We start from the raw sequence: 24402 nt of genomic DNA on the forward strand, positions 1-24402 counted from the left end.
TCTGATCTAGCTGTCAGCACAGAGCCTGATGCGGGACTCGAACCCATGAACCATGAAATCATGACCTGAGCCAAAGTCGGATGCTTAACCGACTGAGCCACCCAGGCACCCCTGCAAGCAGAGATTTTAAATCAGTTTGCCTTCTTGCCTTCCTATAATCTTCCCTGAGAAAAGTGTGTCTCAGGTGGCCACTGGTCCATGAAAAAAGGGGAAATGCAAGGGAGACCTGTATCCATGCCAAAACCACACAAGCCTGGCTGAGGCATGGCTGTTCCATTAACAAGAACACAAATGCTTGTTGTTCTAAGCAATTGAATTTGGGAAGAAGGGCAGAGAGCGATGTTGGGCAACAGTACTGAAGCAACATGCAATATTGAAAAGAATACTGATGACATATTAAACAATCTGGACTTCACGAATTGGAAATTAACAGAACTTTTATGTGTAACTCATGGTTCCAATTCAATTTTCTGATGTTCAGAATAAAAAGGTACAGAACACAATCTTCAAGGATGCCTACAACTTTAATATTCTAAGATTTCATACACTGCCTCCAAATTTCTGCCACTTTCTTAGTCAAGGCTATCTTGATCAGTGCATTGCACCTTTAGAACATTCTCCTTGCTAAGAGATATTCTCAGCCCTCCCTGATTTCAGGTCATTATAACCACATTTGTTATTATTTTATAGCCCAATGGTCTACACTTTACTTTCTATTAAATCCTATCTTTGGACACTAATGCAACACAAAGGAACATATGCTAACTATTAAATATCACAAACTGCATGTTAACTAGAGAATGAAAAGTCTACCCAGCATATAAAACTGGAAATTTCTATTTGAGGGTCCACTGGTATATTTTGAAGAGAGTTATCAAAGACCAGCACTCAATGGAGACTCACTCCTTTATGTAATGAGATTTATAAAAGGATGGGGAGAGAAGCCCTTTAGGCAACAGTCAGTAGTATTTGGTGTCTAGTAAAACCACTACTTTGTGCATATTTTTTCTTGATAACACCAGAAAATTTTTATTTTTCACTATTCACAGTTGAAGAATCACAATATTCATAGCATTTTCTTCTCCTATGCCTACAGGAAGACCACATTTCACAGCCATAGGGTTCCTCGGGTTGGGAACACATTGCTTAGTTTTCATCAATGCAAAAGTGAGGTGTCACCTCTGGAAGCAGACAGTCCAGTATGACAGTAACTTCTGACAACTCTTTCCCATCCATGCAATTGAGTGAAGAGTTTGAATCCCTCAATTACTGTTGAAAGAAAGCCAACAAGGAAAGTGGCCTGACCCTCATCAGACAATGATACAAGTGAGGGGGAAAACAAAAACAAAAAACAAAACAAACAAACAAACCCTGTTTTGTTAAGCCATTTGAAATTTCTGATCATCACATTATCCATATAGATACAATACGGATACCTTTGGCTCTATCATCCCATAGCACTGCACACTACTCCACTTCTCTACTGGAATGTAGGTTTTTACCACACATTGAAAACCTATCTGTTTTGTTTTCACATATATCAGCGAAATTTTGTTGAACAGTTAAGTCTGTTCAGAAAACAGAATAATTTAAAAGTTCTGACTTCCGCTGGCATATACAACATGCCACTGCACAAGGTACTCAGGACATTGTATGCTTTTAAGAAGTTCATCAATTTTCTTTTCTTTTTAAATTTATTTATTTATTTTGACAGAGAATGCAAGTGGGGGAGGGGCAGAAGAGAGGGAGAGAGAGAACCCCAAGCAGGCTCCCCACAGCTGGACCCCAATGTGGGTCTCTAATCCACAAACTGCGAGATCAAAACCGGAGTCGAAACCAAGAATCGAACACTTAACCAACTGAACCCCCTAGGCACCCCACAGTTTGTCAATTTTCAAATGGTCTGGTTTTACACTGACTTCTAATTTCATTATGGAAAAGTTTTCAATAAAATCTAATAATTTTAATATGCTTATAAATGTTAGGTCTCAAGTCATAAAATAATACACAAAGATACACTCTTTTATATACAAATATTCATGATCCACTGAAAATGAACATTTTGAGAAATATGAAATATCATCAAATGAGTATATTTACAATCACTGCAGTACCCCTCTAGACAATGAGTCACTTAAGAAAGTTAAAAATACCTCATTTTCATTCTTCAGGATTAAGTTATTTTAGCACATGATTGTAGAAATCAGAAAGAAAAACAGAAGGAAGAGAGGAAGGAAGTAAGAATACATTAGCCAACAAAAGAAATTTAATAGTCATTTCTTTTGTAAAGGCCTATGCTACACTTGTCTTTCTGAAAATCTTGTTCTTCACATTATAGGTCAAGATAATGAACAAGAAAGACTACACAATAATGGGGTAATAGAGTATTTAAAAACATCTGAATCACCATTAATGCATCTACACAAATACAGAATTTATATTTTAGAAATTAAAATTATATTGGATTTAATTTTTCTTTAATGTTACTTTTGAAAAGGATTTCAGAGCAAATCAACAGTATAAATAGTACGTTAGTAAGAACTAGCTGCTTCAGAGCACTTCAGCTACATGTAATTTGTTTACAAGTAATGAATGTGCTGATTACAAATGGTTCTTATTATTCATAGAAGCAAGTCAGGTATTTCTTCATTCAATGAATATGCATTGAGCACCTACTAAATGCCAGGAATTTACTTTATACAAGCACAATAAAATAAAACTTTCTCAAATATATTCTAGAAAAAAAAGTTGAAAATAATAAAATTCTGATCCCGATTATCTGCATTAGCAACTGGTAAAACTAAGGTAGTTTCAAATGAGAAGAGAAGAAACCAAGGGAGTGTCCATGAAAACTAATAGATCTATTAGCTTAAAGAGAGAAAAGGGACATCAACAAGGCTTATAAAATGACAGCCTACCTGACCCAAAGGTTAAGTATCAGAGTGTCTGAGTTCAGGGTGTGAGGTTGTCAGGACAGGTGTTATGGTTTTATTTTCTGGCTTTTTAAAAAAATTGTTATTAGGCAAATCATGCATTCTCAATTTGCCATAAGCTGGCTTTGCCACTTGCTATTGTCTTAAAACTAGTCATTCACACATTAATTATAATTACTTATTCCCTAAACATGATTAATGCATTTGATATTGCAACCCCTGACTCAGAGAGGTACATAAAAGGAAAAAAATTCTAGTACAGGGACAGAAGGAATGATTTATTTGAGGAGCAGTGGTGAGCCTATATTAGCTTATGCATACATTTAGATCTAGCACTCATTAAAAAATCAACCCATCACTTTCCTCATTAAACGTCATGGCTTTAACCTTGACCGTCAAATTATAGGGAGCAACTAGCATGATACGATTTTAAAACAAAACAAAATAAAAAAAGAACAACCAAAACCAGGTGACCTTGATGCTAATCTCTGGAGGAAAACACTGGTTCCAAAGGATAGTATATCCTTTTGCCTTAAATTGCAAACAAGAAACACTGCAGAAATATCTCCCTAGTTCTGTATTAAAATATGAATGCATACTCTATTTACATAAATTATTTCAGCAGTAATATTTTAGCTCACATGGCAGAGTACTATTTTGATTTTTAAAAATGGTTATATTAAGGTACTACATACATTTCCTTTTGCTGGCCTTTCATAAAGGCAATTTCTTACTCAATTTGTTTAGCAATAGTATTCAAAAATTCTTTAGCTTGTCAATAAATATAATTCCTTGATTTGCTTGTAAGGACTAGTTAGTATTCTTCCAGGACCTAAAAACACATGGTGAGCTCAAAGGAAGAAACATAAATTCTGATTGAAAATGTGCTTCAATGGTGATCCTATAGAAGAATATATACTGTTGCTGTCAGTGGTAGTTTTTCTTCAGCCTTTAAATTCTCCTTTCAAATGGAATATAGATTATGATAGCTTAAAAGTTCAGCATTTTCTATAAGCCACGCTCTTTACCAGGTTCATTACCATCTCACTGAAAACCTGTGAATTTGAGACTTTCATTCTTTCTATTTTTACAGAGAAGGAAACTGAGGCATACAGAAGTTAAATAACCTACCACAGGTCATCTGTATAGTAAATGGTGCAAGCAGGCAGCTTATTTCTGAATTAAAAGTATGCTTTTATGGAATGTGGGAAGATTATTTGAAAATGAAATATACAATAAAGGATTAGTATCCAAAATATATAAAGAACTTCTAAAACTCAACAAAAAACAAATAATTCAATTAAAATGGGCAGAAAACCTGAGATACGCCTACGAAATATCATCTCTCATGCCTATCAGAATGACTAAAGTCAACAACATAAGAAACAACAGATGTTGGTGAGGATATGAAAAAAAGGGAACCCTCTTTCATCGCTGGTGGGAATGCAAACTTGTACAGCTGCTCTGGAAAAAAGTATGGAAGTTCCTCAAAAAGTTAAGAATAGAACCCACCTATATCCAGCAATCACACTACTAGAATACAGAATACAGAAATACTATTCCAAAATGATACACACACCCTGATGTGTAGAGCAGCATTATCTACAATAGCCAAATTATGCAAATGGCCCAAGGTCACTCAACTGATGATTGAATAAATAAGATATATATATATATATATATATATATATATATATATATATATATACACACACACACAATGGAATATTAGCCATAAAAAAGAATGAAATCTTGCTATTTGCAACAATGTGGATGGAGCAAGAGAGTATTATGCTAACAAGCAAGGTAGTCAGAGAAAGACAAATACCATTATGATTTCACTCATATGTGGAATTTAAGAAACAAAAAAAGTGAGCAAAAAAAAAAGAGAGAGAGAGAGAGACAGAGGTAGAGGCAAACCAAAAAACAGACTCTTAACTACAGAAAGAAAACTGATGGTTAGCAGAAGGGCGGTGGGGAGGGGGATAGGTGAAATCAGCGAAGGTGCTTAAAGAGTACATTTGTTGTGACAAGAAGTGGTTGTTGTATGGAAATGTTGAATCACTATACTGTACACCTGAAATTAGTATTACACTATACGCTAACTGAAATTTGAATACATTTAATTTTTAATTTAATTTTGTTTAAATTAATTAAATTTATTAATTGAACTTAAATTCAAATTTAAATAAACTAAACAAAAATCTTTTAAAACAGTATGCCTTTACTGAATGGTGACAGTTGCTATACCTGTGGTGAATACAGTACAGAGTTGTAGAATCACTATGTACTATGTACAATGAGACTATTCTAACGCTGTTTGTCACCTATAATCCAATTTTAAAACATCTTATGGGTGCCTGGGTGTCTCAGTTGGTTGAGTGTCAGAGTCTTGACTTCAGTTCAGGACATGACCCCAGGGTCCTCAATTCCTCTGTGCTGAACACGAAGCCTGCTTGGGATTCTCTCTCTTCCTCTCCCTCTGTCCCTCTCCCTGATTCTTTGCTCTCATGATCTCTCTCTCTCTCTCACACACACACACACACACACACACACTCTCTCTCTCCCCCTCATGAAAAAGAAAAATGTTAGGTGGCGGAGAAAGTATGCCTTTAACCACTTTACTTTCCCTGGATCAGGAGGCCTCCAGGGAATATTTGTTGAATTAATATGGAAGACAATAATAACACCTACCTCTCAGATGTAGAAGAATTGATTTTTGGATATTGTTGTACAGGCAGGGGGGAAGGGGACACTAATTTTTTTTTTTTACTGGAATATAATTAACATACAGTGTTACATTAGTTCAGTACAATATAATGATTCCACAATTCTGTACATTACCCAGTGCTCACCAAGATAAGTGTACTCTTGAACCACATTATCTACTTAATCCTTCCCCTCACCCACCATCAGTTTCTTCTAAGAGTCTGTTTTTGCGTGTCTGCCTCTTTTAGTTTTGTTTCTTAAATTCCACAGATAAGTGAAATTACATGGTATTTGCCTTTCTCTGACTGACTTATGAGCATTATATAGTCTAGATCCATCCATATTGTTACAAACAGCAATATTTCATTCTTTTTATGAATAATATTCCAATGTATATAAAGATATATACATATGTTGATATATGCACATACATACCACATCTTCCTTATCTATTCACCTATGAAGAAACACTTGATTTGCTTCCATACCTTGACTACTGTGATTAATGCTTCAATAAATATAGGGGTGCATATATCTTTTTGAATTTATGTTCTTGTTTTTGGGTAAGTATTTAATAGTGGCATTACTGGATCATATGGTATTTCTATTTTTTAATGTTTTGGAAGGAACTTCCATACTGTTTTACACAGTGGATGTATCAATCTGCATTCCTATCAATAGGGCAAAATTAAACTATTGGGACTGCACCAAAATAAAAGATTTTGCTCAGTGAAGAAAACCATGAACACCAACAAAAAGATAACCTACTGAATGTGAGAAGAGATTTTCAACCAGTATATGTGATAAGAAATTAAATCCAAAATATATAAAGAGCTTACACATCTCAACACCTAAACAACACATAATCTGTTTTTAAAACGGGCAAAGGACCTGAACAGACATTTTTCCAAAAAAGATACATAAATAGCCAACAACATGACAAGACAGATGTTCAACATCACTGATCAGCAGGTAAATGCAAATCAAAACTACAATGAGAGATCACCTTACACCTTTCAGAATGGCTAAAATCCAAATCACAAGGAATAACAAGTGTTGGTAAGGAGATGGAGGGAACAAAAGAAATCCTCCTGTACAGAAGAAGTGACTTACGAAACTTAGTCACCACTTTCATACGCTATGCTCTTATTTCCAAGGTATTTTCCCACCCCTTATCTCACTGAAAAATGCTCTTCAAACAAATTACTGTACAATGATTAACAATATATTAGCAAATAGTTATGATTTAAGTCAGTTGTTTCCATCTGATCTTCAGGTTTTTCCTCTGTAAAATAAAAACCCTAATGGAGAAGTAAATTTCTATGATTAGCTAACTTAAAATAATTGCTTATGGCTATTCAGGGCATGTATGTGTTGCAAACCCAAATCTTTCCCAGATAAATCTCTTAGCTACACATTTTCCCACAAGAGTTTTGGTTCCTATAAAGTTTTGAGCTGTTCCATTCCAACTAATAAATTCATTTTGTGCTTTATCTTTTTTTTTCCATCTTATTTATGAGGGACTCACTTGTTACTCCTAAACACTCAAATAACCATGCCAATGCTTTCTTGATACTTCATTTTTTGGATGACAGATTAATTAGATAAACTTGGAATATATGGAATATATGACCCCTATGACTCCTTTGCCCATTTTTAATCCAGTTGTTTTGTTGTGCAACCATTAGAATTATTCATCCCCATAATTCTTTTGCCTGTAAAACTGAAACTCTATACCTATTAAATAATAACTCCCTATTTTCCCCTGCCTCCAGGCCCTGGTAACAACCTTTACATTTTCTGTCTTTATGATTTTGATTAATCTAAGTACCTCATATAAATGAATTCATACAATAATTTTCTCTTTATAATTGATTAATTTAACTTAGTGTAATGTCCTCAAGGTTCATCCAGGTAATAGAGCAGTGAAGAACTGCCTTCCTTTTAAACACTAAATAATATTCCATTGTATGTGTATGCCACATTTTCTTTCACCAACCTGTTAATGAGCACTTGGATTGCTTGTTTTAGCTACTGTGAATTATGCTATGAACATGAGTGTACAGATACCTCTTTGAAATCCTGCTTTCAATTATTTTGGGTATTTGCCAAGAAGTGGAATTGCAAAATAGCTAGCTCTGTTTTTCATTTTTTGAGAAATCTCCATGCTGTTTTCCACAGAAGCCAGACCATTTTATTCCCATCAAGAGTATGCAAAAGTTCCAGTTTTTCACATCCTCACATCTGTTTTCTGTTTGTTTTTAACAGCAGTCATCCTGGGGTGCCTGGGTGGCTCAGTTGTTTGAGTGTCTGACTTCGGCTCACGTCATGATCTCATAGTTCATGGGTTCGAGCCCCATGTCAGGCTCTGTGCTGACAGCTCAGAGCTTGGAACCTGCTTCAGAATCTGTGTCTCCGGTCTCATGAGAGACGCAGCCTGCGGAGGAGAGAGGGGAAGCCAAGTCTGGAAGCATCGCTCGGTGCTGGAACTGGCTCCTTCTCAGCCATTTTCTGTCCAACCAAACAGCCAATTGGAGACGGGAGCCAACCAGGGCTGCATTGGAGGTAGAAACTGGGCGAAGATTAGACACCTTTTAGACAGGTGTTCCTGAAAACCATGGACAACATGGTTCTGACAGTATTTATTAAAAGACGGGCAAAGGACTTGAACAGGCATTTCTCCAAAGATATAAGGGTGGCCAATAAGCACATGCAAAGATGGTCAACAGCATTAAGCATTCACAAAAATGCAAATCAAAATCACAATGAGATACTACTTTACAACCATTAGGATGACTGCTATTTAAAAAAAAATTAAATGTTTATTTTCCTTTAAGAGAGAGAGTGCACGAGTGAGCATGAAAAGGGGAGGCACAGAGAGAGGGAGATGCAGATTCTTTTTTTTTTTTAAGGCACCAAGTTTAATAGGGTAGACAATACTTGCTTCTGCATTCACACTTAAGTTTTCAATTACATTTTTTTTAATGTTTTTTTATTTATTTCTAGGAGAGAGAGAGAGAGAGAGAGACAGCGTGAGCAGGGGAGGGTCAGAGAGAGAGGGAGTCACAGACTCTGAAACAGGCTCCAGGCTCTGAGCTGGCAGTCAGCACAGAGCCTGACGCGGGACTCGAACCCACGAACCATGAGATCATGACCTAAGCGAAAGTCGGACGCTTAACCGACTAAGCCACCCAGGCGCCCGTTCAATTATATTTTTAAAAAATGGTGCTGCTTAAGCTATGAATGTTTTACCAAAAAATTACTTTAATAAATATCACAAATGCTAAAAATCTAGCTAGGTTACCATGCCAGATATTATATAACCAAGACAAACTCAAATTTATAATAAAGGCAACTTGCATTCAAAATGTACTCTACCCTTATATTTTACTAAAAGGCCAAACATCATGAATTAACCCAGCTACTTGCTTGAATTTCAAAAGTAACCTGATTCAATATGAAAATAAGAAACTGTCTACAAATCTGACAGTAATGAATTGCAATATACACCACATACAGAAGTCGTACAGAGCGACAAACTCTTGTATAAAACAAAAATATTTTAATACCTTTAAAATTCAAATTTTTCTTCAAAATCATTCATGAAAAAGATTCTCAAGTGAGAATGAACACCTCAATTAGTTAAGCATCAGGAAGCTACATTACAGCTATTTAACATAAAAAGAGACATCTTTCCCCAGTCATTTCCTTCTAATGTCTCTGTTCTGAAATCATACAGACTCACTTCTCTCCACTCCCCATTCCACCATTTCTTCAGATCATGAAAACTGAATTTGTTGAACACCAGAAATCTCTTGATATGACGTTGTATAACCATAACATTTTGTTGTTGACCATCTGCAGTTATTAAGCCCGCTGGTAATTGGTTAGTAAATGCCTCCTCTGTAAATTCTTCACTTAATCCATCTGTAGTCGTGACTGCTCCACCAATTCCTTTCTCTTCTTTCATAGCCTCTCGAAATTTCTGAAGGTCTAATTTTAGAGGCTCTACACAACTGTCAAAGCCTAAGGTAGACGTGGCAAAGAGGTATCTTCTCTGTTGACTGTCTTCCATTTCTCTTGATGGCATCTTTCACTTGCTTCCGATGTTATAATGCTGATGAACTCGCACATTCTTGAACACATTCTTTGGCATCTTTTGCAATCTTTCACGTTTGAGGTATGGCATTTTTCATTATCCTTGCTACATTTGCAATTGGAAGATATGTAATTGTTTTCTGAAACTTTCTTTTGAACCATTTGTGTCTTCATGATCATTCATGCCATCCCCCTTATCGTCATGGGGCTGTATCACATAGTAGCCTCCTCCGATGTAGTCTGCAGAGATACCCAGCTGGGAAGTGTCTGTATATTCTACATACCAATCCCTTAACAAATGCTTGATACACAAATATTTTATCCCATTCTGTGAGTTGCCTTTTCAATCTGTTTAAAGTGTCATTTAACATTTTTTATCAAGTTCAATTTGTCTATGTTTTTCTTTAGTTTTTCTTTAGTAAATGCCTTTGGTGTCATTTCCAAACATCATTTTCAAATTCAGTGTCATAAAGCTATTATCCTTTGTTTTCTTTTAAGAGTTTTCTCACTTTAGGACTTACATTTAGACCCGTGATTCATTTTGAGTTAATCTGTATATACGGTGTTAGATCAAAGTCTAATTTCATAATTTTGGATATCCACTTTCCCCAGCACCATTTGTTATAAAGAGTGCCCTTTCCCTATGGAATGGTGTTGGTACTTTTCCACAAATAATTAGAACAAGTATGTGAGAATTTATTTCTGGGATCTCAATTCTATTCCATTGGTCTATATATCTCTATGTCAATACCACCAGTTTTAATTACTGTAGCTTTTAAAAGTGCTAAAATCAAGAAGTAAAAATCCTCCAGTTTTGATTTTGCTGTTAAAAATTTTTTGTTTGGCTATTTAAGGTTCCTTAAGAGTCCAGTCTACGGCCATACCACCCTGAACGTGCCCAATCTTAGCTAAAGTTCCTTTAAGAGTCTATATGAATTTTGGGATGGCTTTTCTGAAGAAGAAAAAAAAAGTCATTGGGATTTTGATAGGGATTCCACAAAATCTATAGATCACTTTTGGTAGTATTAACATTTTAACAATATTAAGTTTTTTTCTAAAAAACAAAAAAAAAACAAAAACAAAAACAAAAAAAGTAGCATATGTTTTATTGATTCAAATACTATAAAGTAAAGGAGTTCTTTTGGCCAAGTTGGAAGAATAGAAGGTTTTATTCCTTTATTACTCTGGTTTTCAGACTATCATTTAATCTGAAAAGCAACATTTTTCCCTTGCTAAAGGAAAACGAAATTCAGAAAGGAAGACTACTAAAAGAAAAAATCCTAAGAAACAAAACTTGTGGAAATCAAACCCAGAATTCTGAGAAGATGTTTTAGAATTTGAGCTTGATTAAAAACCAGTCCTTTTGAGAGCTGAGAAAGTAAGATGGAGGCATAGGAGGACACTAGGATCACCTCATCCTTCAAACACAGCTAGAAAGCTATCAAATCATTCTATATATGAATACCAAATACCCAATAAATCGACCCAAAGATTGGTAGAACAAACTGCACAATTAGAGGGACAGAAAAGCCACATCAAGGAAGACAGAAGGGGAGTTCCGGTTTGGGGGAGAAACGGATCACAGGTGCTATGCAGGGAAGGGAAACCCTGGTCACAGACAAAGGTGAGAGCAAGTAAGTGTAGGGCGCAGAGATACACATAAGGAGAACATTTACCCAAAGCCACTGGCTGGGAAAAGGAATGGGGCGGATTTTCATGAGTTTTTGCAAACAGCAGGGCTCAAAGACTGGATTTTTAGAGGCCAGCAGGCTTGGCTGGTATAAAGCCTTGAGGGTGCTGTCCTATACCTGCAAAGAAGGAAATCAAAAAAGCCGAGGGCAGATGCTGCAGTCTAAGGTGCACAGGGAGAGACTGTTCACTCTTCTTGCATCTGTGAGAGGTGGTTTTTGCAGAGACCCCTCTTCAGGGATAAAGGAGGCAGAGGGTGCCATTTTCTTCCCCCTCCCCTCAGTATAGAATCAGAGAAACCTTCTGAGAGAGGCTAACCTGGACACCAGCTGCTTAGCCCGAGCTTTTTTTTTTTTTTAATTTTTAATGTTTGTTTATTTTTGAGAGAGAGACAGAGCATGAGCAGGGGAGGGGCAGAGAGAGAGGGAGACACAGAATCTGAAACAGGCTCCAGGCTCAGAGTTGTCAGCACAGAGTCCGATACGCAAATCAAACCCTCATACCTAGAGATCATGACCTGAGCTGAAGTCTGATGCTTAACTGACAGAGCCACCCAGGCACCCTAGCCTGTTTTTTTTTCCAAATCCCATGCTCCTGTGCTCTGGTATGACTGTCCTTCTCGATAAAACCTGCATCCATCCCAATGCAGCAAGATACTTCCCCAAAAGACCAGGACAGGGACCCCAACACCAGGTCCTAAAGTTTGGAGTATCAAAAGTCAGCAGGCGTGGCTGGGATAGAGCCCAAAGGGCACTGTGCTTATCCAGGCAGGCAACTTGAAAAGAGCAATCTGAAAAATGCCTGGAACATACAAATCCGCAAGGAAACAATGGCTTTGAATGACACACTGGGCCAGACTTTTTGGATATATGCAAAACATCCCAAAGCATCAGAAAACACATTCATTTCAGTGCACATGGAACATTCTCCAGAACAGATCACATACTAGGTCACAAGTTAGGCCTCAACAGATACAAAAAGATTGATATCATACCATGCATATATTCTGACCACAATGCTATGAAGCTTGAAGTTTCAACCATAAGAAAAAAATTGGAAATACCATAAATACACAGAGTTTAAACAACATGCTACTGAAGAATGAATGAGTCAACCAAGAAATTAAAGAATATATAATGAAAATAAAAAACACAAAGGCCCAAAACCTTTGGGATGCAGAAAGAACAGTCATAAGGATAATATATGGCAGTATAGGTCTATCTCAAGAAGCAAGAAAAAAAAAATCTCAAATATACAACTAGCCTTAAGCCTAAAAGGGCTAGCAAAAGAACAAACAAAGACTAAATCCAGAAGAAGGGAAATGATAAAGATTAGAGCAAAATAAATCATATAAAAACTGAAAATAAAACAGATCAATGAAATCAGGGGATGGTTCTCTCCAAAAAATAAAATAAAATAAAATCGATAAACCCCTAGCCAGACTTATCTGAAAGAAAAGAGAAACACCCAAGTAAATAAAAGCACAGATGAGAGAGGGGGAATAATACCACAATACAACCGATACCACAGAAATACAAACAATTATAAAAGAATATTATGAAAAACTATATGCCACCAAACTGGCAATCTGAAAGAAAGAAATTCCTAGAAACAAACTACCAAAACGGAAGCAGAAAGAAATACAAAACTCAACAGATCAATAACCAGCAAAGAAATTGAATCAGTAATCAAAAATCTCCCAGCAAACAAAAGTCCAGGGCCAGTTGGTTTCACAGGAGAATTCTACCAAACTATGAAAGAAGAGTTAATATCTATTCTTCTCAAACTATTCCAGAAAAGAGAAATGGAAGGAGAATTTCCAAACTCATTTTGTGAGGCCAGCATAATGCTGATTCAAAAACTAGACCCAAAGACTCCATTAAAAAAGAGAACTATAGGCCAATAGCTCTGATGAACATAGACGTAAAAATTCTCAATAACAGTACGTTAAAAGAATCATTCACCATAATCAAGTGGAATTTATTTCTGGGCTGCAAGAGTAGTTCAATATTCACAAATCAATCAATGTGATACACCACATTAATCAAAGAAAGAATAAGAACCATATGATACTGTCAATACATACAGAAAAAGCATCTGACAAAGTATAATATCCATTCCTGATGAAAACCCTCAACAAAATAGAGACAGAAAACATAAGTCACCATAATAGAGGTTATATATGAAAAACCCACAGCCAGGAATAAGAAAGAGGACAGGGATGTACACTCTCACCACTTTTATTCAACATAGTACTAGAAGTCTCGGCCTCAGCAAACAGACAACAAAAAGAACTAAAAGGCATCCAAATCAGCAAGGAAGAAGTCAAACTTTCACTATTTGCCTATGACATGGTGCTCTATAGAAAGCCCAAAAGATTCCACCAAAAAGTTGCTAGAACTGATATGCAAATTCAATAAAGTTGCAGGATATAAAATCAACATACAGAAATCTGTTGCATTTTTATACATCAACAAGAAAGCAGTAGAAAGAGAAATCAAGGAATAGATCCCATTTACCCAAAAACCGTAAGATACCTACCTAGGAATAAATCTACCCAAAGGCAAAGACCTGTATTCTGAAAACTATAAAATATTGATGAAAGAAACTGAAGAAGACAAAAGAAATGGAAAAACATTCCATGCTCATAGATTGAAAGAACAAATATTTTTTTTAATTTTTTTAACGTTTACTTTTGAGAGAGAACGAGAGAGAGGGAGGGACAGACAGAGTATGCATGGAAGAGGGGCAGAGAGAGAGGGAGACACAGAATCCATAGCAGACTTCAGGCTCTGAGCTGTCAACGCAGAGCCCAATGTGGGGTTCAAACTCATAAAATTGTGAGATCATGACTTGAGCCAAAGTCAGACACAATCAACTGAGCCACCCGGGTGCCCCATAAATAGCAAATATTCTTAAAATGTCTGTACTTCCCAAAGCAATCCACACATTTAATGTAATCCCTATCAAAATACTACCACCATTTTTCACAGGGCTAAAACAAACAATCCTAAAATTTGTGTGGAACCACAAAAGACCTTGAATAACCAAAGTAATCTTGAAAAAGAAAAGCAAAGCTGGAGTCATCACAATTCCAGAATCCAGGTTTTATTACAAAACTACAATGATCATGACAGTATGGTACTGGCACAAAAAGAGACACAAAGATCAATGTAACAAGCTACAGAACCCAGAAATGGACCCAAAACTATATGGTCAACTCATTTTCAACAAAACAAGAAAGATTATCAATTGAAAAAAAGTCTCTTCAACAAATGGTGTTGGGAAAACTGGAAAGCAACATCCACAAGAATGAAATTGAAGCACTTTCTTACACCAAACACAAAAATAAATTCAAACTGCTAGATGAAAAACCTACATGTGAAACAGGAAACCATCGAATCCTAGAGGAGAACACAAGCAGCAACCTCTTTGACACTGTCCATAGCAACCTCTTACTAGATATATTTCCCAAGGCAAGGGAAACAAAAGCAAAAATAAACTATCGGGATTTCATCAAAATAAAAAGCATCTACACATCAAAGGAATCAATGAAACTAAAAGGAAAATATGGAACAGGAGAAGATATCTGCAAATGACATATCTGATAAAGGGTTAGTATCCAAAATCTATAATGAACTAATTAATATAATCACCACCCAGAGAAACAAATAATCCAGTTTAAAAAAATGGGCAGAAGACATGAACAGATGTTTTTCCAAAGAAGATATCCAGATGGCTAACATACACATGAAAAAATGCTCAACATCACTCATGATCAGGAAAATACAAACCAACACTACAATGAGGTATCACCTCACACCTGTCAGAAAGGCTAAAATTGACAACACAGAAACAACAGGTGTTGGTGAGGATAGGAGAAAGGGGAACCCTCTTACACTGTTAGTGGGAATCCAAATTGGTGCAGCCACACTGAAAAACAGTATGAAGCTTCTTCAAAAAATTAAAAATAGAACTACCCTATAATCCAGCAACTGTACTACTAGGAACTTAACCAAAGGATACAAAAAATACTGATTCAAAAGGGATACAGGCACCCTAATGTTTATAACCACATTATAAACAACAGCCAAATTACAGAAAGAACCTAAATGCCCATTGACTGGTGGATGAGATGCATATACATACATACACACGTGTGTGTATATATATATATATTTGTACACACACACTGGACTATTACTCAGCCATAAAAAAGATGAAATCTTTCCATTTTCAATGACGTGGATGGAGCTAGAGTATTAGGCTAAGTGAAATAAGTCAGTCAGAGAGAGACAAAAACTATATGGTTTTCCTCATATGTGGAATTGATGAAACAAAACAGATGAACATGGGTTGGGGAGGAGCAAACCAAAAACAAGACTCTTAACTACAGAGAAAAAACGATGGTTACTGGAGGTGAGGGGGAGATGGGCTAGATGGGTGATGTGCATTAAGGAGGGAACTTGTAGTGCTCAGTGCTGAGTGTTGTATACAAGTGTTGAATCACTAAATTCTGTACCTGAAATTAAAATCACGCTATATGTTAACTAAATGGAATTTAAATGAAAACCTGAACAAGGAAAAAAAAAAAAAACAATCCTTTTGAAGTAATGGAAATTCCTTATTTCCAAGAAGTAAGTCAATCAAGCATTTACTTTTAGCAAGCTACCAATCTAATGCCAGGAAGAGTCCAGGACTGTTGGCCTCAGAGGAGCTGGCCCAAACAGTTGGGCAATATTTTTAAAAAAATATTTTGCTACATTTTACTTGGGTCCAGGAATCAATGAACATTTTCAAGAAATTTAGTTATTGTATCACAACTGAAAATGCAAAGTACATGATAAGTTTACTAATTTCTTACAGGGTTGAAGTTGGAAAATTAAAATACAAGTTGACAAAACAATGACAACCTTAAATGATATTTGGAGGAAACATTAAAATTTTTACTACACGTTGACATATCTTACTGCAGAGACAACCAAATTCAATATAAAATATGACAGAATATAACACTAGTAAAAAACACTTTGTTTTTAGTTGTAGTCAACCAAGCACAGACTTTTAAAGTAGGCATTAACAAAATAGTCACTAATCATAAATTCTGGTTGTGCAGTGATGTCATTTAGTAGTCCCAAGCCACAAAACTAACCTGTGAGTATAATTCATAATAAGTCCAAATCTAAAAATATAGGGCTTTAAAAACCCAGGCTAGGATTTAAAATATTCTATTACTTATAATATTCTAAGTTCTCTCCTATACCATAAACAAACATGGGTCATACACTTTGTTAAAGACACACATAAATCATATTTGCTCAAAAATACTAAAGGCAACTCACTAATGCTTTTGCACTGTAGACTGTTCCCTTAGCATTTCATTTCCCTTTTCTCTTGTGTCTTGCCACCAGACCTCAGTGCCCAGAACTGCTTCACAAGCGCTACATCAAATCTTATCATCACAGTGTAGAAGAAATACACACAAGTTTAGTAATGGTAAATGTTTAAAATAAATAGGCATGAGGAGAATACATGGTATCTGGAATGGTATACTCAGTGCGGTGAGAACTTTGTATTTGCCTAATGTATTGAAAAAAATTATTCAAGAAAGAGTACTCATGCAGGGGTGCCTGGGTGTTCAACTTTTGATTCTGGTTCAGGTCATGATCTCACAGTCCTCAGACTGAGTCCCACATTAGGCTCTGCACTGAGCATAGAGCCTGTTTGGGATTCTCTCTCTTTCTCCCGCTCTGTCCCTCCCCTACTACTCTTTCTCTCTCTCTCTCAAAATAAACAAACATTAAAAAAAGAAAGAAAAAGAAAGACTACCCATGCAAAGAAGGCTAGTCTTAGGAATAGGAGTTCTACTGAGAAAAGGCTTTTAAAATTATGCAGCCATTTGCATCATGAATTGAAATGAATTTCCCATAATCAATGTGATTCTTTTCCACACCTGGACCTGAACTTTCCTCAAGTGTTCTGAAAATTAGCACAGATGAGGGCCAAATATACTAAGAATGCTTCTCATATAACCTCCAGAAAAAAGCCATTCATGCGAAGTTGAAAGCATGTGAATTTCTTCCAAGGACCTAAATTAAAAAATACTTTTGAAGCAAATAAAAGATTTATAATTAAATGTCTATATAAGGATTATCATTTTGAAAACAGCAGTAGCACCTAGAGGATCCCTCGAGTCATGTTACCTAGGATCTGCCCCGGAAATTTTATGTTTACAAAAATATTTTATTGCTGGACTATGTAAAAGAACTTGTACATATGAACTGGACACATGCTGGGACTTGGGGTGGAGGATATGGAGGGACTGGGAAAAGGCAAAGCAGGTGGCAGTCAGTTCTTTCATACATTGTTCTCAGAGTTAAATCATTCTTAGGTTTTACTCAGTTTCCCCACCATTTCTTTCAGAGGAAGAGGGAGAAAGCAGTACAAAGGAAGAGATGATGAAAATGAGGTAGCCTCACTGATTTTTAATTTTTTCCCCACATACCCTATACAAAATACTCAAGCTGTCTACATGCAGTAACAAATACAAACAAATTCTAAGTTTTTCCCACATTTTAGTGTCAATGTATGTAGCAGTGCATGGTGTTTTAGGGCTGAACCCACAGAACTGAATACACAAGTCACTTACTCACCAAACCTAACCATCTAACGACAAGTCACAAACTTCAAATGGATACTCTGTACACAAGGCTGCCAAGAACATTTAAGAAAAACAGCCTGATCTCTACCAGACTCAGGCCNCTCTCCTGAATATACCACTCGCAGGGAAGCGGAAGTCCAATTTTGTTTAAATTGACAAGTGTGAGTACGTACAGGTGTGTTCTTATCAATACATATATGTGCAGAAGAAGAAACATTTATCTCTGAGAAGTGGGACTAGAGGTCTTTTAACTTTTACTTATAGTAATTTTCAAGGGATACAGAAGTAAAGTGAACAGCATAATGAACCTGTGTGCCCAAAATTTATCATGGAAAATACAGTTTCATCTAGATCCCACTTCTTTTCTCATTTAAAATCATTTTGAAGCAAACCTCATCATTTATCATTTTCCTACAAATGCTTTTCATTAATTTTTTATTGTACATATTTCCCGGATTTTTAATATAATTATTTATTTTTATATTAGGAGAAAAAATAGTAAATGCTATCAAATAAAAATATGAAATCCAAGGCAGTCCCAAGAGACCATAAACAGCTAAATAGAAATTGTAAACCAATATTAATAAGGAATATAGCTCATGATTATAATATTTATTGACTTGGCATTAGAGATCTCTTACTAACATTGCTTACTTCAATTATCTTTTTACATCTTATTGTTTTCAAATTGGGATCATGGACAGACCTTTCATCTGACAGTAAATAACACATGAAACAAGGATTAAAATACTGATTTCTTCCTCAATACCTGGCTGTTTATTTTCCTCATGCCTTCTCTGTTTTCTCGGTTCTGTATCACCATTAGCATCATCTGCACATTCTTATGTAATCCAAAAAGAATTCAAATGCTGAACGAGTCATGATCTACGGTATTTATGTATTTAAAGCCTAATGAAAACTGGGCACAATTCAGAGTAGCTTCAAAATATGTATTTACTATGTATAAGTAGTATGTATTAAATATGCTATTTGTTAACTGAAATATGCATTATTTTATAAAGGTTATAATGCCACGACCCTTTTTTAAAATTCTTATTTATTTTGAGAGAAAGAGAGAGAATGAACAAGTGGAGGAGGGACAGAGAGAGGGAGAGAGAGAATCCCAAGCAGGCTCCACACTGCCAGCACAGAGACAGACGTGGTGCTCAATCCCGCTAAGTGTGAGATCATGACCTGAACTGAACCAAGAGTTGGATGCTTAACTGACTGAGTCACCCAGGTGCCCCAGTGCCATGACCTTTTTAAGAATCATGTTAAATTTGAGATTTTAGGGGCACCTGGGTGGTTCAGTCAGTTAAGCATCTGACTCTGGATTTTGGCTCAGGTCATCATCTCACAATTCATGGGTTTGAGGCCCACATCAGGGTCTGTGCTGACAGTATAGGGCCTGCTTTGGATTCTCTCTCAGGTTCTCTCTCTCTCTCTCTCTCTCTCTCTCCCCTTCCCCTGCTCACGCATGCTCTCTCTCTCTCTCAAAATAAATTTATTTTTTTTTAATTTGAGATCTTAAGCAGAAAGTAAAATGAGCTTTTACTTAAAACTACTACCTAAATCCATTATTGGCCACCTGTTGGAAAATGAAAGGTGATTTGTAGTAAGCAGCATCCCAGAGAGGCCTATCATTACAAATGCATCTTTGAAGAGATGTGCATTAACTGCACTCAATTGTATTCTTCCAGCTTGGGCCAAACTGTGTTAGGGGTCAAGTAAGGAATACAGTAAATGAGGTTCTTATAAGAGTAAAGGACCATGTGAGGGGCGTCTGAGTGGCTTAGTCGGTTAGGCATCCGACTTTCGCTTAGGTCATGATCTCGCGGTTCGTGGGTTCGAGCCCCGCGTCGGGCTCTGTGCTAACTGCCAGCTCAGAGCCTGGAGCCTGTTTCAGTCTGTGACTCCCTCTCTCTCTGACCCTCCCCTGCTCACGCTGTCTCCCTCTCTCCTAGAAATAAATAAAAAACATTAAAAGAAAAAAAAGAGTAAAGGACCAAGTGAGATACATTAAGAATGAACATAGTCTCTCCAAAACTTTGATAGCTAACAACAAAACTCTAACCCCTAGTTTAATGAAGTCAGTGTAATACAAACCACATACCCTTCTCCACAATGAGTACTCCTTACCTGAAGAAAAGCCTGAGATAGGGGCACCCTAGACCTCCCATGGGAAAGGGGTGGTAGCTCCCATTTACATTCATTTTCATCATGCAGGGGCGCCTGGGTGGCTCAGTCGGTTGAGCTTCCGACTATGGCTCAGGTCATGATCTCGCGGTTTGTGGGTTTGAGCCCCGTGTCGGGCTCTGTGCTGACAGCTAGTTCAGAGCCTGGAGCCTATTTCAGATTCTGTGTCTCCCTCTCTCTCTGACCTTCCTCTGCTCATGCTCTCTCTCTCTCTCAGAAATAAATTAAACATTAAAAATTTAAAACAAAAATAAATTTATTTTCATCAGGCAGTTCCAGTGTTCACAGTTTCACAGAGGAATGAACTTCAGGAAATAACCAAAGATGCTTTATAATCGAATCCTGACTTCAATCAAATATTACTGAAATCCTACTATCTGCCATTTTAGAATTGTATCCTCTTGGGACACCTGGCTCAGTCGGTTCAGCATCCGACTTTGGGTCAGGTCAGGATCTCCCAGTTCCTGAGTTCGGGACCTGCATCAGGCTCACTGCTTTCAGTGCAGAGCCGACTGTCCCCCCTCTCTGGTTGCCCCTCTCCCCCTCTCTCTCTCAAAAATAAATAAAACATTAAAAAAATAATTTAGAATTGTATCTCTTGCCTTCTTTTTCAATCCTCCTGAAACAATCAAAAAGTGATGTTGCTAGGATTTCTAATTAAAACCAAAAGGAGCCATTGAGGAAATATATAAATAAACATCTCTGGAAAGAATCACCTTGTCACTTGTCTTCTGGATTATGAAAATATAGCTTTGGGACAGCCATGCTCCCTGTAGAATCAGACTGTGAAATGTGCATCTCACTTGCAAAGCTGCTTTTACATCTGGTTGCTGTCAGGCCCAGCTACTGATCATCATTCTGAGGTGATTTCATCAATCAGTTACCAGGCACACACAACAGGCAGAGGTCAGCTACCATCACCACGCATCAGCCAGGGACAGTTTGAGCAGCACATGTGCACAACATGGCCGTCGAGAAAAGGGCATTTTAGCTACTAACCTCTGACCACCTTTGATATCACAACCTGAATTCACATCACATAAAACAATTAGGAAGATCAGTCCTTACAGAAGATCAGTCCTCTGTATGCAGAATGACAGAGAAGCCAGACAGTGGGCTCTAGAAACACCTGTTTTATTTGAAGCCAAACAAATTCTTAGGTGGCACCATGTACAGGGAGAACATATTATTTATTGAACACTCATACTACAAGAGAGCAAGAGGGCAAAATGACGTCTTAAATGAAATAACAAATCAATAAAAATTCACTCCATTCTACTTCAATAAGAATCTCAGAGGATTGTTGCCTGATTCCGTAATAAAAAAGGTATATTGCTTTGTGCGAGCACAGCAATAAACAGTTCATCTCTATACTTCTCGCTATGTCAGTGGAAGGCAAAGAATTCTTAATATTTAAAATGAGACAATTCAGGTGACGTCCCAGTTGCCAATGCAAACAATATACCCACATTTCAGTTGTTATACCTCTGTAATTTAATATTAATTTATAATGGACATTAGTCAGATCTTTCTATGCCTTTGCAAATCTCATGATGCTTCAATATAAAGTCTGATTTTTAAAAACTCTATATTTAAACAATCTTATAATCACATAAAACTTTTAGCATTCCCTAACAAACAGATATAAAAGTAAAACATTCAAAATAATATATAGATTGTCTACACATACTAATTCTTTTTAATAAAGTGCTGTCTTTGGTCAAAGAAATTCACAACCTACAACTTTATTTCTGCTGAAGAGGAGTACTTACAGACCTCTAGAGGCAAGCTTTACTATAAAGAACAGTGCTTTGAAGCTGGGAGTTGGGTAGCTTTTCCCCAAGAATGTATGGGTCTCCTGACAAGAATTTTAGCATTTCTTGAGAAATATCAAATGTTGTAATCTCAGATGACCCCACATATCACATCAGGTACAACGACAATTCATCAGCCCTGAAAACCAACACCAGAAAGAACAATACTACCTACATTCACATGTGATGTCTTTTTCCTCCAGGGTGAACAAATATATATCTTCTTGCATAGTATGTTCAAAATCGTCATATATGTCTATTGTGCTCCAGCATTAACATTTTTAATTGTACTCTATTTATCCCTAAAAAATCACTAACACAAAATACACATCATACACTGTACTAAGAGCTTTACAAGTACTAACCCTTCATCTTTATAATAACCCTATAATATAGATGATATTATCATCCCTATTTCACAGATGAGAAAATTGAGATAAAAAGTCTAGTATTCTCCCAAGGTCATAGGCCTGTTATGAGGCAAAGCTGAGATTAGAATCTAGGAATCTGACTCCACAAAACATCATACTAACACCTTCTACTAGTCATGAATATTGATGAGGTAAAACCACTTCATGCAACTTTTCAGAAAGCTTAGACTGAGAAAATGATTCTAAAATTCCCCTGAAGGTTAAATATATACAAATAGTAAGAAAACTTCAGGAGAAAAAAACACAATGCTTTTCCCTACCAGGTGCTTAAAAACATGAGGATTTAGTATACAAAGATGATCACTCAATTCAAATCAGCGATGAGAAGAAATAACCTAATAAATGGCACAGTAGTGACTGGCTAGTACTCAATCTGGGAAAACAATTTAAGATGTCTGTAATATTTATATATAAATATTTTAGTATATTAAAACACATTAATTAAAACATGATATGCTCATACTCTGTGTTCTAGATTCTGCCAAAGCAAAGGAGAAGACAATCATACCTCTAAGAATGTTTTACAATCAGAAACAAAAACACAGGTAATGTTTAGATAGTATCTGCTTTATACACCTAAAAAGATTTTTTGCAAATAGTCCCTGGGATGCCTGGGCGGCTTAGTCAACTAAGCCTCTGACTCGTGGTTTTGGCTCAGGTCATGATCTCACAGTTTGCGGGTTTGAGCCCCACATCGGGCTCTGTACTGACAGTGTGGAGCCTGCTTGAAATTCTCTCTCTCTCCGTTCCTCCCCTGCTCATGTGCACACTCTAAATAAATAAATAAATAAGCTAACTAACTAACTAACTAACTAACTAACTAACTAACTAACTTTAAAATAGCCTCCAAGTCCCTAAGTGCTCTGGTCGAGATGTCTAGTACTGCTCACATCTAATTCTCCTGTCTTTCCAAGTATATACAGTTTGCCGGGCTAAGTGACAGCCTCCAGCCAATGAGACAGAAAAACTCACAGTGCTATGACCAAAAATGTAACATATTGCAGATGGTGCTGGTAAACAGCAGGAGGGCTCCATAAGCTTGGGTCACGGAGTTGCTAGTGCAGCACAGTACGTGGTCACCTTCATATGAAGTGCAGCATGAGGAAAAAATACACTTTTTATTTTCATTGAGCTACAGAGTTTCAGGTTTGGTTATTTATCCATGCTGCACAGGCTAGTCCATCCTAATTAGCATAAATGCTACCATGGCAAAATAATGTACTGACAGGGCTGGATTAAAGAATGATAGGTCATTTATAAAGCCACAGTGGAATTCAAAAGTACATTAGAGAGGGTAAGTAATAAATACTGTAAAATTCAAATAAAGAACTATCAAATTTGATGAGCTTTCCAAAACTGTAAAGGAAAAATACAAAAGTTGACTACAACAAAAAATTAATGATAAAATTAAAGATAATTTTTTTTAACTTTTTAATGTTTTTTTTTTTCTTTCTGAGAGAGAGAGTGTGTGAGCAGAGGAGAATCAGAGAGAGGGAGATACAGAATCCAAAGCAGACTCCAGGGTCTGAGCTAGCTGTCAGCACAGAGCCCGATGCGGGGCTCGAACTCATGAACCATGAGATCGTGACCTGAGGCGAAGTTGGACACTTAACTGACTGAGCCACCCAGGCGCCCCAAAGATAACTGATTTTTAACATATGGATAACAGATCCATTATGGTCTTGATGAAGAGACTAAGACAAATAGAACATATAATTACCTAACACACTGTTAAACAGAGCTAAATAATGACCTACCTGCAGGATCAGTTGGAACAACACAGCACATACAAGTCAATAATAAAAAATAGAACAATGGGGCTGAGTTGGATGAAAGAATCATTCCAATAAAGAAACATGCAAAAAAAAAAA

At 36.6% G+C, this 24402-nt stretch overlaps 1 pseudogene; it reads right to left on the reverse strand.

Moving 5' to 3' along the window:
* Nucleotides 1-9404: 9404 nt before the first annotated feature.
* LOC144236562 (nuclear transcription factor Y subunit beta pseudogene) lies at nt 9405-9939 on the reverse strand (annotated as a pseudogene).
* Between the last annotated feature and the right edge of the window lie 14463 nt (nt 9940-24402).

This window comes from Crocuta crocuta, unplaced genomic scaffold (assembly GCF_008692635.1).
Source record: "Crocuta crocuta isolate KB4526 unplaced genomic scaffold, BGI_CrCroc_1.0 scaffold317, whole genome shotgun sequence".
Lineage (NCBI taxonomy): Eukaryota > Metazoa > Chordata > Mammalia > Carnivora > Hyaenidae > Crocuta > Crocuta crocuta.